Below are 12746 nucleotides of genomic sequence, written 5' to 3' on the forward strand. Positions count from 1 at the left end.
GCATGGCAAAGGTTGGTGGGTTTTTTTTTTTCTGTTGTATTCCTCCAACCCAAGAACATGATATGTCTCTATACTTACTTTGTCTTTATTTTTCCCAGCAATGTTTTTATGTTTTCAGTGTAGTTGTACATATTTTCTTAGTTTTCTTAAATTTTTTATAATTTTTGGAACTGTTTAAAATGGAATTTTAAAAATTTCATTTCCCAGACGTGTGCTGCTAGTATATACCAATACAATGGATCTCTATCTGTTAATCTTGTACTTTGTGGCCTTGTGATATTTTCTTTAGTAATTCCAGTAGTTGGTTGCTAAATTCATTGGGATTTTCAATGTTTACTAATATATCATACGCCAAGAGGGAGAGTTTTTACTTCTTCCTTGCCTATATTATGGATTTTATTTATTTGCCTTATTGTAGTGTTAAAGACATCCAGTACAATTTTAAATAGAAAAGGAAATAGCAAGCATTCTTGCCTTGTTCCCAGTCTTAAAGGGAAAGAGTTGTCTTTTATTATTAAATATGATGTTAGCTATAGGTTTTACAAAGATGCTCACCATAAAATTAATGAGGTTCCCTGTTTAGTTTGCTGAGAGTTTTTAATTAAAATTGATGGTGTCAGGAGCTTCATATCTGCATTTATTAAAGATATCATAAGTTCTTATATTTTTATGACCATAGTATATTTAAATACGCTGATTTTCAACCTGGCATTACTGAGATAATCCTTACTTTTTCATGATATCTATCCTTTTCACACATTGTTGATTTTTATTTGCTAATGTTTTGTTAAGGGCTTTGAATCTATGTTCATGAGGGATAATGGTTTCTAATTTTCTATTTTTGTAATTTTGTAAGAACTTAGGGTTATGCTGCCTCATGAATCATTGGGTACAGCGTTTCTCCTCTGTTTTCTGAAAAAGTTTGTATAAATTTGGCATTAATTTATCCCTTTATGTTTGAGTAAGCACATGTGTAAGACCATCTGGGCTTGGAGTTTTTATCTGCGAGAAGTTTTTGACAAGTCTAATTTGTTTAATGGATATAAGGCTATTTTAAGTTTTCTGTTTCTTCTATTTAAAATTGTGCTAAGTTATTTTACAAGGCAGAATTAGCCATTTCATCTAAATTCCATATTCAGCTGCCTCAAGTTGTTCATAATATTCTCTTTTTACCCCTTTAATATTTGTTGGATCTGTAATAAGCACCACTCTTACCTTCTCAAAATTACTAATTTGTTTCATCTCTTTTATTTTCTTGATTACTCGAGATAGGGGTATGGCAATTTTGTTGATTTTTTAACATTATTAGCTTTTTTCCCCTAACTTTAAAATGTGCTGTTCATTCCTGCTCTTATATTTATTATTTTTATTCTTCTATTTATATTAAGCTTAATTCTTTTTCTCAGTCTATTTTTTAAAGGCAGAACATTAGGCCAGTGATTTTAGAACTTTCTTCTTCTGTGACACAACCATTTAAATCTACATATTTCCCTTTATGCACAACTTTAGCTAAATGTCACAGTTTTTGATATGTTTTATTTTTTATTGTCATTCAGTTCAAAATATTTCCTTATTTTCTCTGGGCCATGATCTATTCAGAAGTATACTGTTTTATCTCAGATATCTGGGGTTTTCCTAGGTATCACATTGCTATTGCTATCTAATTTAATTCCACTGTGGTAGAGAACACACTTCATACAATTTTGATTCTTTCAAATTATTGAGACATGTCTAATAGTACAGCATATGGTATATCTTGGTGAATATACCATGTGCAACCCCATATAATGTGTATTCTGCATTTAAGGTATGTAATGTTCTAATAATGTCAATGAGATCAAGTTGGTAGGTAGTGTTGTTTAGATTCTACTATTTTTAAAAAATTTATTTTCTGTCTAATTTACTATTAAATGCTCAGAAAAAGTGTTAACCTATCCTATTATAACTGTGGCATTGTCTAATTTTGTTTTCAATTCTTTCAAATTTTGCTTTATCTATTTTGAGGTTTTATTATCAGATGTAGAAATAATTATAATTTGTATATTTTCCTGATGAATTCCTCCCTTTACCATTACATAATAGACATCTTTGTCTCTTCTGATACTCTTTGCTTAAAGTTTATTTTATCAGATTATTATAGTCAATCCAGCCTTTTTGTACTTACTATTTGGTATTTCTTTTTCCAGTTATTTACTAATAACCTATCTGTGTCTGTATCTGTTAAGTATGTCTTTTATAGGTAGCATATAGTTGGTTATCATTTTTCATTAGTGTATTCTGATAATCTCTGCCCTTTGGCGTGTTTAGATGATTAATACTAATGTGATTAGCTAGCTGAATTTAAGTTTACCATTTAATTTTTTTTTCTCCCCTTTGGATTTTTCTTCTCTTCCACATTTCCAGTTTTCTTTTAAATTATTTGAATTTACTGAGTATCCTATTTTAATGTATCTATTGGCTTACTGATTATTTGGTTATATTATTATATAGAGAAAGAGAGAGAGAGAGAGAGAGAGAGAGAGAGAGAGAGAGAGAGAGACACTACTCTAGGGATTACAAAACACAAATCTAACCTTTCCAGGTACACTTATATTTTATATTATACCACCTCATATAAGATGCAGAAACCTTGCAATCTATTCTTATATTAGGTTGGTCAAAAGGTTCCTACGTTTTCTTCCATAAGATGTCTCTAGTAGCACTTAGTTGTCTCTAACTTCATCCAAAACAAGTTTGTTAGATTGTATGTGACAGCTGTCATATCAGCGTGCATTTTTAAAAAAGACATCAAAATTGGTGAATTTTTGTGTAGCCATTTTAATATTGAAGAAGGAAGGAAAAAAAGCAACATTTTCAGCATATTATGCTTTGCTATTTTAAGAAAGGTAAAAACGCAACTGAAACGCACAAAAAGATTCGTGCAGTGTATGGAGAAGACACTGTGACTGATCGAACATGTCAAAAGAGGTTCATGAAGTTTTATGCTAGAGATTTCTCACTGGACGATGCTCCACAGTTGGGTAGACCAGTTGAAGTTCATAGTGATCAAGTTGAAACAATAATTGAGAACAATCAACGTTATACCATGCAGGAGGTAGCCGACATACTCAAAATATCCAAATCAAGTGTTGAAAATCATTTGCACCAGCTTGGTTATGTTCATTGCTTTGATGTTTGGGTTCCACATAAGTTAAGAGAAAAAAACCTTCTTGACCATATTTCCGCATGTGATTCTCTACTCAAATGTAACAAAAGTGTTTTGTTTTTAAAACAAATTGTGACAGGCGATGAAAACTGGATACTGTACAATAATGTGGAATGGAAGAGATCGTGGGGCAAGGGAAATGAACCACCACCAACCACACCAAAGGCCGGTCTTCATCCAAAGAAGGTGATGTTGTGTATATGGTGGGATTGGGAGTCCTCTATTATGAGCCCCTTCCGGAAAACCAAGCAAACAATTAATTCCAACAAGTACTGCTCCCAATTAGACCAACTGAAAGTGGCACTCATTGAAAAGCGTCCAGAATTAGTCAACGGAAAACGCATAATCTTCCATCAGGATAACGCAAGACCTCATGTTTCTTTGATGATCAGGCAAAAACTGTTACAGCCTGGCTGGGAAGTTCTGATTCATCTGCCGTATTCACCAGACTTTGCAACTTCAGATTTCCATTTATTTCAGTCTTTACAAAATTCTCTTAATGGAAAAAATTTCAATTCCCTGGAACACTGTAAAAGGTACCTGGAACAGTTCTTTGTTCAAAAAGATAAAAAGTTTGGGGAAGATGGAATTATGAAGTTACATGAAAAATGGCAGAAGGTAGTGGAACAAAAGAGTGAATATGTTGTTCATTAAAGTTCTTGGTGAAAATGAAAAATGTGTCTTTTATTTTTACTTAACAACCAAAGGAACTTTTTGGCCACCCCAATAGTTTTCATATGTATTGCTCATACATATACTGAAAATCCTAGTGGACAATAAGAAATATTGAGTTCTGCCAATATGACAGATTCAATTACCTGAAAATCTTCTTGTTCAAACACATCAAAATTTAGGATGAAATATAACAAATATCTTTTTAAGTGCTAAGCCTAACTAACCTTAGAAAGGATGGGGAGATTTCCTGGGTCAGAAACAAAAAGCAAACTAAAACCAGGTATGATTTTAGCTGATGTTACAGTCACCCTGGCCTAGGAGGGGAGGAGAACAGGTGTTGGTTTCTGCCATCTAAGGGGCAAAATTTTACAGCTTATAGTCAAAGAACAGTCTTGTGCCTATGTGCAACACAAAAATAGACTAGAACTACATGCAGAAACTGGCATGTTTGAAGGGCTGGATCCTTGGTGAAAGATTGGAGGACTACAGAGAAACTTATTCTCTGGCAGCAGGGACATAATAAAGAATTTGGAATAGGTTATGTGCCATAAAGGAAGGAATAAACATATCTCTTTAGGTATGGGGTCTGAGTAAAAAAAATTGTCCTCTGAGTTTATAGCTATAGCTATGTACCTTTCATGGATTTGGGGGTTGAATTTACGCTGCTTAACTTCTCTAAGAACCATATGTATAATAGTTTGTATTAAATTCTTACCATATTTGAAATCCCTACTGTGTCAGCAGTTATCATAACTTTATATTACTAATGTTACTTGTGTCATATAATTTTTTGATCATTCTTGATGAAGGTTTGTCTATTTAAGCTATCCTTAAAAATAATTTTGTTTTTGATCTTCTTTATTACATCCTTGCTACTTTTTATATTCAATGCTAAAATATAATTTTCTCCCTTCTATATTTTCTCAGTTTAATGTTATTATTTTTCTACATTAGCAAGAAAAATACACCTAAGATCAAGTTTTTAATTTATATTATTTGAATTTTCTGTATTTCTTTTTTTATACCATATATACCATATGGAAAATATGAGACAAACCTCAACAAAATAAGATGACCAATTCTAAAAGTATGAGATCTGAAAAATGGGATTCCAGAATGAGAAAAGAGAAAAAGCAGAGAGGAGAAAAATTGTTAAATCAACACAAACTATTTCCCATAATTAAAGGACGTGACTTTCAGATAGAAGCTACTAGTTGTCCAGCAAAAATAATCTTTACAATTCTCAAACAGAGCCATATCATCTGGAATTTTAGAATATGGAGTTAACAGAGAAAAACTTAAAGCTTCCAGAAAGGAAAAACAAATAAAGCAGGTAACACACAAAGCATCAGGAATAAGGGTGGCACAAGGTTTCACAATGGCAATGCTAGAAGCTAGAATAGACACATGCCTTCCAAGTTCCATAAGGAAATGAATAAATATCTAGTACTTTAAATGCCTAGATAATATGTCTGTAAAGTGTATAAATAGAAAAAGGATGTTGTTAGGTATTCATGTTGTTCAGTAAAGAGTTAATACAGCCAGGCTGATACTGTTATCTCCAGAAGCTCTGCTTGATACTGACCTTGGGAAGGCTCCTGGCAGCTTGGCCCGTGGAACGTTCCTGACTCTGTATTGACTGGTTGTTTTGTGTGACTGGGTCACTGAATCCTATTATATTAGTCTTCTATATTGTTTGTGCCAACAATGTGATTTATGGTGAACAACCACTTTACTTTTCTGAGACTGGAATTTTGGTAATAGTGCCTAGTTGCTCAGGCAAAGAGTATGTGACTAGCCTTCAATAAAATCTCCGGACTCTGAGTTTTAGGCAAGTTTCCTTAGTCAGAAACACAAGCTGTGTGTTGCACATTTCCTGTGCTGAAGGAAGAAGCATGTTCAGTGCAAGACCTCCCTTCCCCTGTCACTCTGTGAGGGAGAACTTTGGAAGTCTGCTCCTGGACCTTTTCAGGCATTACCTGTTACCTCTTTTTCCTGCCCTCTGCTGAGCTTGCTGTGTACCTTTCAGTGTAATAAACCATAACTGTGAGTACAGTTGCCTCTGAATCTTATGTGCCCTTTTAGTGAATCACCAAAAAGCATGGGTGGTATTCTCTCCTACCCCCAAAACACATGGTCTTAAAAGTTAATATTCATAACTTCTTTCCTCAGAAACTTGCCCAAAACTGTGCTCCACCTAAACAAGTAATTTTATCAACAAAGTGGAAGAACCTGGCTCCAGGAAGTAAATGATCTATCACAGAGAATAGGCCAAGAAAATCCCCACAATCATAGTAAATGTAAGGACATGAAAATTACAAATTAAACCTAAGGTAAAACAAGTCCATGTTAAACAAGATAACAGAGGACCAGGGTACGTAAGATAACAATGATAGATCCCTTAATGTAGTTGAACAAACTGAGAGTAAAATTCTATTTATAAAGTTTGGTTATGATGTCAAAATAAAAAAATTATTTTATATTAAACAAATAAAAATGATTAACTGAAGAGATACAAAATTACACACCTCAGCAATGAATAATATTTAGATATCCATAGTGATGTAGATTCTGAATATTGATCTAACAAAAATTATAATGAAATAAAATTAGGAGCATGGTTGGATTTGCATATGAGATGTGTTTGTGAGCTCACTCAAACACACAGGTATGAGATGTATTATAAGTGATAAATCTTCTTCATTAAGAGAGTAATAAATCATATATAAACATTTTGAGATAAATATAATAAATATGAAGAAATAGTAGAGATACGGAAGTAAATAATAGAAATGAAAACCGGAAGTAGGATTGCCTCTGAGGAATAGGAATTAGGCTTGAGAATAAGTGAAACATGATACTAATTTTCATTAGTGACTTTCTAAAAGTATTTGACTTTTTAAAGTACATACAAATTTGAAAAAGAGAATTATATATATTTTAAAAGAATAAAAAGAAAAATATAATTGACAAAATGATTTGGATATATATTACATATTCAGGAAAAGTTATGACTACAAATAATTCCAGAGGTTTCACCATCACTGGCTAAACAAAAACAATTTGTTGATTAAGGATATAAATATATTCAAAATAAAATTTTTGGTTTTTCCCTTACATATACACACATATGTGCATACTAATTAACTAATAAAATTGTGGATCAACAATAGAACACTGAAAACAAATAGTGAAACTATTCAAACGTTTGAGGCAACTTTTTTTTTTTTCAATTTGAACTACTGTTTGTAAAGACCATACTTACCAAGGGATTGCTGAAATGAAATGTCTAATTGTCTTCTATATGTATATTGTACATAGTAATTTTTTTTTTTTTTTTTTTTTTGTGGTACGCGGGCCTCTCACTGTTGTGGCCTCTCCCGTTGCAGAGCACAGGCTCCGGACGCGCAGGCTCAGCGGCCATGGCTCACGGGCCCAGCGCTCCGCGGCATGTGGGATCTTCCCGGACCGGGGCACGAACCCGCGTCCCCTGCATCAGCAGGCGGACTCTCAACCACTGCGCCACCAGGGAAGCCCGTTACATAGTCTTTTCATCAGGCAGAAACTTTCAGTCCTTCCTCCACTCCAAGTCACAAGTGTGCCTGTGCAAGCTCGTGCACACACAAACACGCACACACACTCAATCTTATCTAAATTTACCTGCATCTACACATATCCATTGACATTAGAACTTCCATCCTTCATATAGATCCTCTAAGACTTCATTCCTCCAATTATTTTAATCCTCTTTTTTTCTTTCCATTGATTCTTAACACTGAATCCATAACAGGAAATACAAACGTGTTTTATTAGTCCTACGTCCCCAACAACCTAATGTTAAATCACTATCTTTCCCTTCCCAGTCAGGAAAGGGTGCAAAAAGAATAAAGATCTGAGAGATATCAGAGAGGAAGCAATGACGATCAAGAATTCTCTCAGATTTTTGGTTAATATCTTCTCCATAGGATTACTGGGAAGATTAAAGAAAATCATCTATTTGAACCATTCTGTAGAAGACTAATAAATATTACTATTAGTATTATTTAATTAGGTATATGCATAGTTTAATAATACTAATAATATTTAAAGTATACTAATCTTTGAATAAGAAAGCTCTTCTCATCAATACAGTGATGAAAATATGGATAAAACCTATGTGAGACTCTGTCCATTTCTATTATCTAAACAACCCATAGTTTTCCTCTCAAGTCTAGGTGTGATTGCTGAATGAATAATCAATTAATTACAGAGAAAATGGGGAGTTTTCAAAGCAATGGCCATGGTGCAGAAGAACAAATGCTGGATTTGGAAACAAAGAAAGGAGTCTAAATCTCTGCTATATCCCAGACTACCTATGTGGTGAGAAGAAATTCAACTAACCTCTTTGGAAATTAACATCCTAAACTCTCAAAAAGGAGTAAGAATCCCTGCATCCCTTCAGAGTTTTGAAAAAATCAAGTGAGAACAGGGTGAAAGGTCTAGGTTGGATGGATGTCCTTGTTCTACTGCATGGGCTCTTTTGCTGATAGAAGATGCTTGGACTCAATCATCTGTTTTTCTCTCAAATTTTTCTTAAATATAAAATTCATAAGTTTAAAAATCTGGGCTCCATTCAAAATTAAGGATCTAAATTCTACTAGCATGATGATACTTTCCCACTTTTTTATTCTTGCCTCAGATCAAAAGGACGCCCCTACAGCCTAGTAAAAAAAATCATCTAACTCCTTGATTGTTTCAGTTGCCTTCAACAAGGCCTCCCTTTCTTGCACCGCAAAACCCAAGACTGCATGCAGAAGTCAAGAGCAAAGGAGTAAATTCATTTTCCTTTCATTTTCTTTCTTTTTTCCCTAAGGATACTCAAGAGAGGGTTATTCTTTTATTCAGAGAAAATATCTTGGGCCAATAGTGAATAAAAAGATCTTTTCCTGGCTCATATCCACTATTTAGAGGTCTTAATTTCATGTGTTTGGTCTGAATCATTTTTGACTAAAAGTAAAACTTTATGCTTGCTGGCTCTCACGTTCATCTACCCCGGCTCTGAGCATTCAGAGCCTCATAAGCAATTGCTGAAGCTTAGTTGGCACTTAATCCAGGAGGCCATACTTTCATCTGTGAACTTGATCATCTCATTAAGTGCTCTTTCTTCCAGAGCTTTTATATTAAAAGGTAGTTAAATAAGTCTTCAGAGCCCTAGCATTGATCCCGGGAGAATACCACTCTTAATAACTAGCAAGTCAAAGACAAAATTTTTCCCTAAATCTTTTCTCATGTTTAAAAGCTGGTTGCAACTGAATGGCTAAATGCTTCTCCCAATTTCATGATAGCTGCATTTATAGCAGGAACTCATATTGAACCTTGAGACCCTAGCCAAAATAGATTGGCATCTACCTAAAAGCAAAAGACAAATCTACAGGTGTCAGAAACCATACTCCAGTGGAACAACTGCCAATATGAGAGAAATATATACTGCATTTTTGATCAAAAGAACTTCTCTATTTATGGAAGCACAGTAATGATGTAAGCTACCTGAGTCTGTTTCTTCATCTATAAAAAACAATTCATAATACCAACCTCAAAGGCAATGGTTAACTATAGTTAGATAGATAGATAGATAGATAGATAGATAGATAGATAGATAGATGGGTAGATAGTACTTGGTAGGCTCTCACTAACTGAATTAAATTAATTAATAAATGAAACAATGTAGTGCAGATGACGTAGATGAAGAACCACTGTGCCTGCCTAATACATTAGGAAACAAGTATGTTTTATTGCTCATTGATCTGTGTAACAACATACATTAGGTAACTTCTCTTGAATATGTTCTTACATAAAAGAATAGACAGACAGATAGAGACTTAGAAAAGAAATACAGATTAACATTTTTCTTAGCAGAATCTATTACTGCTAAGGTGTCAATCCAGAGTCTTTAGAGCACTAGCTGAGTGATCCCAGTGTTCATGTTTACTTTGAAATGCATTTGTTACTACAGAAACAATATGACCTTTGGAAAAGAAAGGGTTTAATGGTACCCACAAGTACACTGCAAGCTGCAAATATACTCAACATCTCTAAACACCTTATATGTGTACAAGATCATATGGAGGTATTTTAGGATTTTACATCATGCAAATACATATTTACAACTATCAAAAGATTGGTAAACAACAGAAAACTGCAGAGTTTAATTCAAATGTCACCTTCTCACTGACCTCAGTATCTTCAGTCAGAACTAATGGCTCACACCAGTCAGAATGGCTATCATGAAAAAATCTACAAACAATAAATGCTGGAGAGGGGGTGGAGAAAAGGGAACCCTCTTGCACTGTTGGTGAGAATGTAATTGATACAGCCACTATGGAGAACAGTAAGGAGCTTCCTTAAAAAACTAAAAATAGAATTACCATATGACCCAGCAATCCCACTACTGGGCATATACCCTGAGAAAACCATAATTCATAAAGAGTCATGTACCACAATGTTCATAGCAGCTCTATTTACAGTAACCAGGACATGGAAGCAACCTAAGTGTCCATCAACAGATGAATGGATAAAGAAGATGTGGCACATATATACAATGGAATATTACTCAGCCATAAAAAGAAATGAAATTGAGTTATTTGTAGTGAGGTGGATGGACCTAGAATCTGTCATACAGAGTGAAGTAAGTCAGAAAGAGAAAAATGAATACCATATGCTAACACATATATATGGAATCTAAAAAAAAAAAAAAAGAAAATGGTTATGAAGAACCTGGGGGCAGGACAGGAATAAAGACGCAGATGTACAGAATGGACTTGAGGACACACAGAGGGGGAAGGGTAAGCTGGGACAAAGTGAGAGAGTGGCATGGACTTAGATATACTACCAAATGTAAAATAGATACCTAGTGGGAAGCAGCCACATAGCACAGGGAGATCAGCTCGGTGCTTCGTGACCACCTAGAGGGGTGGGATACGTAGGGTGGGAGGGAGGACATATGGGGATATATGTATATGTATAGCTGATTCATTGTGTTATAAAGCAGAAACTAACACACCATTGTAAAGCAATTATACTTCAATAAAGATTTTTTAAAAAAAGAACTAATTGCTCTATCCTTGGTGATTTATAGCACTTAGAGAATAATTCAAACATGGCATCTGTTGGTATAACTATTTGTAGTCATGAATGCTTCCCTCAATAAATGGTTAAAAGCCAAGGGCTCTAATTAATTTACATTTTTCTACAGTCTATGAGGTTATTAATGGAAGTCTTAGGTCAAATTATTTATGTAATACATATTACTTGAATTTTAGTAAGTACACAACCATTCTTTTAATGCCATCATTACGTTAGTTCCTGTTAAACTATTGTTTTATTCAATGTGTCAGTGTTCATGGTTGGCCTTTAGCTCATTTTATTCTCTAGATTTTGTTTCTTTTTCTGTAAATATCAGGTTTATTGAGATATAACATATATAGCAAAAATTACTCTTTCTTTAGATGTACAGTCTTAATCACCACCACGTGGGCAAAATTGCCCTTGTACCCCTTTGTAATCAATGTTCTCAGCCCAACCCAAGCAACTGAAAACATCTATTCTATTTCTACCTCTAGTGTTGCACTGTAAGAATGTCATACAAGCAAAATCATGCAGTATGTAGTCTTTGTCAGGCTTCTTTTACTTGAAATACACCTTTAAGATTTGTTCTTCTATATGTATCAGAAGTTAACGTCTTTTGAGTGCTCACATACTCCATTGTGTGGATGCACTATGATTTTATCTGTTCACCAGTCAACAGACATCTAAATTATTTCTGATTTTGGACCATTACAAATAAAACTGCAACAAAAATTCAGGTACAAGTCTTTGTGTAATCATACCTTTTAATTTCCATTAAATAAATATCTAAAAATGGGATTCCTGATTCAAAAGGTGTACCCTTAATGTTATAAGAAGCTGACAAACTGGTTTCCAAGTTGGGTGTACTATTTTGCTTTCCTGCTAGCAATGTATTTGGGTCCCAGTTACTCTACCTCCTCATAAAAGCTTGGCTTTGTTATTTTGAAAAAATGTTAACCATTCTAATAGATGCATATTTGTATTAGTTTGCTAAGGCTGCCATAACAAAATACCAGTTGGCTGAATTAAACAACAGAAATGTATTTTCTCATGGTTTTGGAGGCTGGAAGTACAAGATGGAAGAAGTACCAGGTGTTTCTTGTGAGGCCTCTCACCTTGGCTTGCAGGTAGCTGCCTTCTTGTGACCTCACAAGGTCTTTCCTCTGTGCGTTCACATCACAAATGTCTCTTTGTATGTCTAAATGTCCTCTTCTTATAAGGACACCAGTTACATTAGATTAGGGGCAACCCTAACGGCCTCATTTTAACTTAACCATCTCTTTAAAGGCCCTACCTCCAAATACAGTCACATTTTTAGTATTAGGGGTTAGAGCTTCAACACGAATTTAAGAGAGCACAGTTCAGCTCATAACAGATACAAATATCATACTGTGGTTTCCTGATGGATACTGTCATTGAGCATCTTTTCAAGTAACTGCATTGCTACCCACAGCTATATTTTAGTGAAATGGGTATTCAGATCTTTAATAAAAAGTTGTATTGATATTTTGGTTTTCTTATTATTGATCTGTGAGAGTTCTTTATGTATTCTTGATAAAAGTACTTGATCAGATGTGTTTGTTTTGCAAAAAATTTACCTGTATGAGTGGCTTGTTTATTCATAAACTTTACATTATTGTCCAATAAACAGAAGCTTTTAATTTTCATGAAGTTCTATTTATCATTTTTTCTTTTATAGCTAATGTTTTTATAGCTTATGATTTTATGTGTAAACCTTTGTTTAGTCACAGAATTTTTTCTT

Source organism: Lagenorhynchus albirostris, chromosome 4 (genome assembly GCF_949774975.1).
Source record: "Lagenorhynchus albirostris chromosome 4, mLagAlb1.1, whole genome shotgun sequence".
Classification (NCBI taxonomy): Eukaryota; Metazoa; Chordata; class Mammalia; order Artiodactyla; family Delphinidae; genus Lagenorhynchus; species Lagenorhynchus albirostris.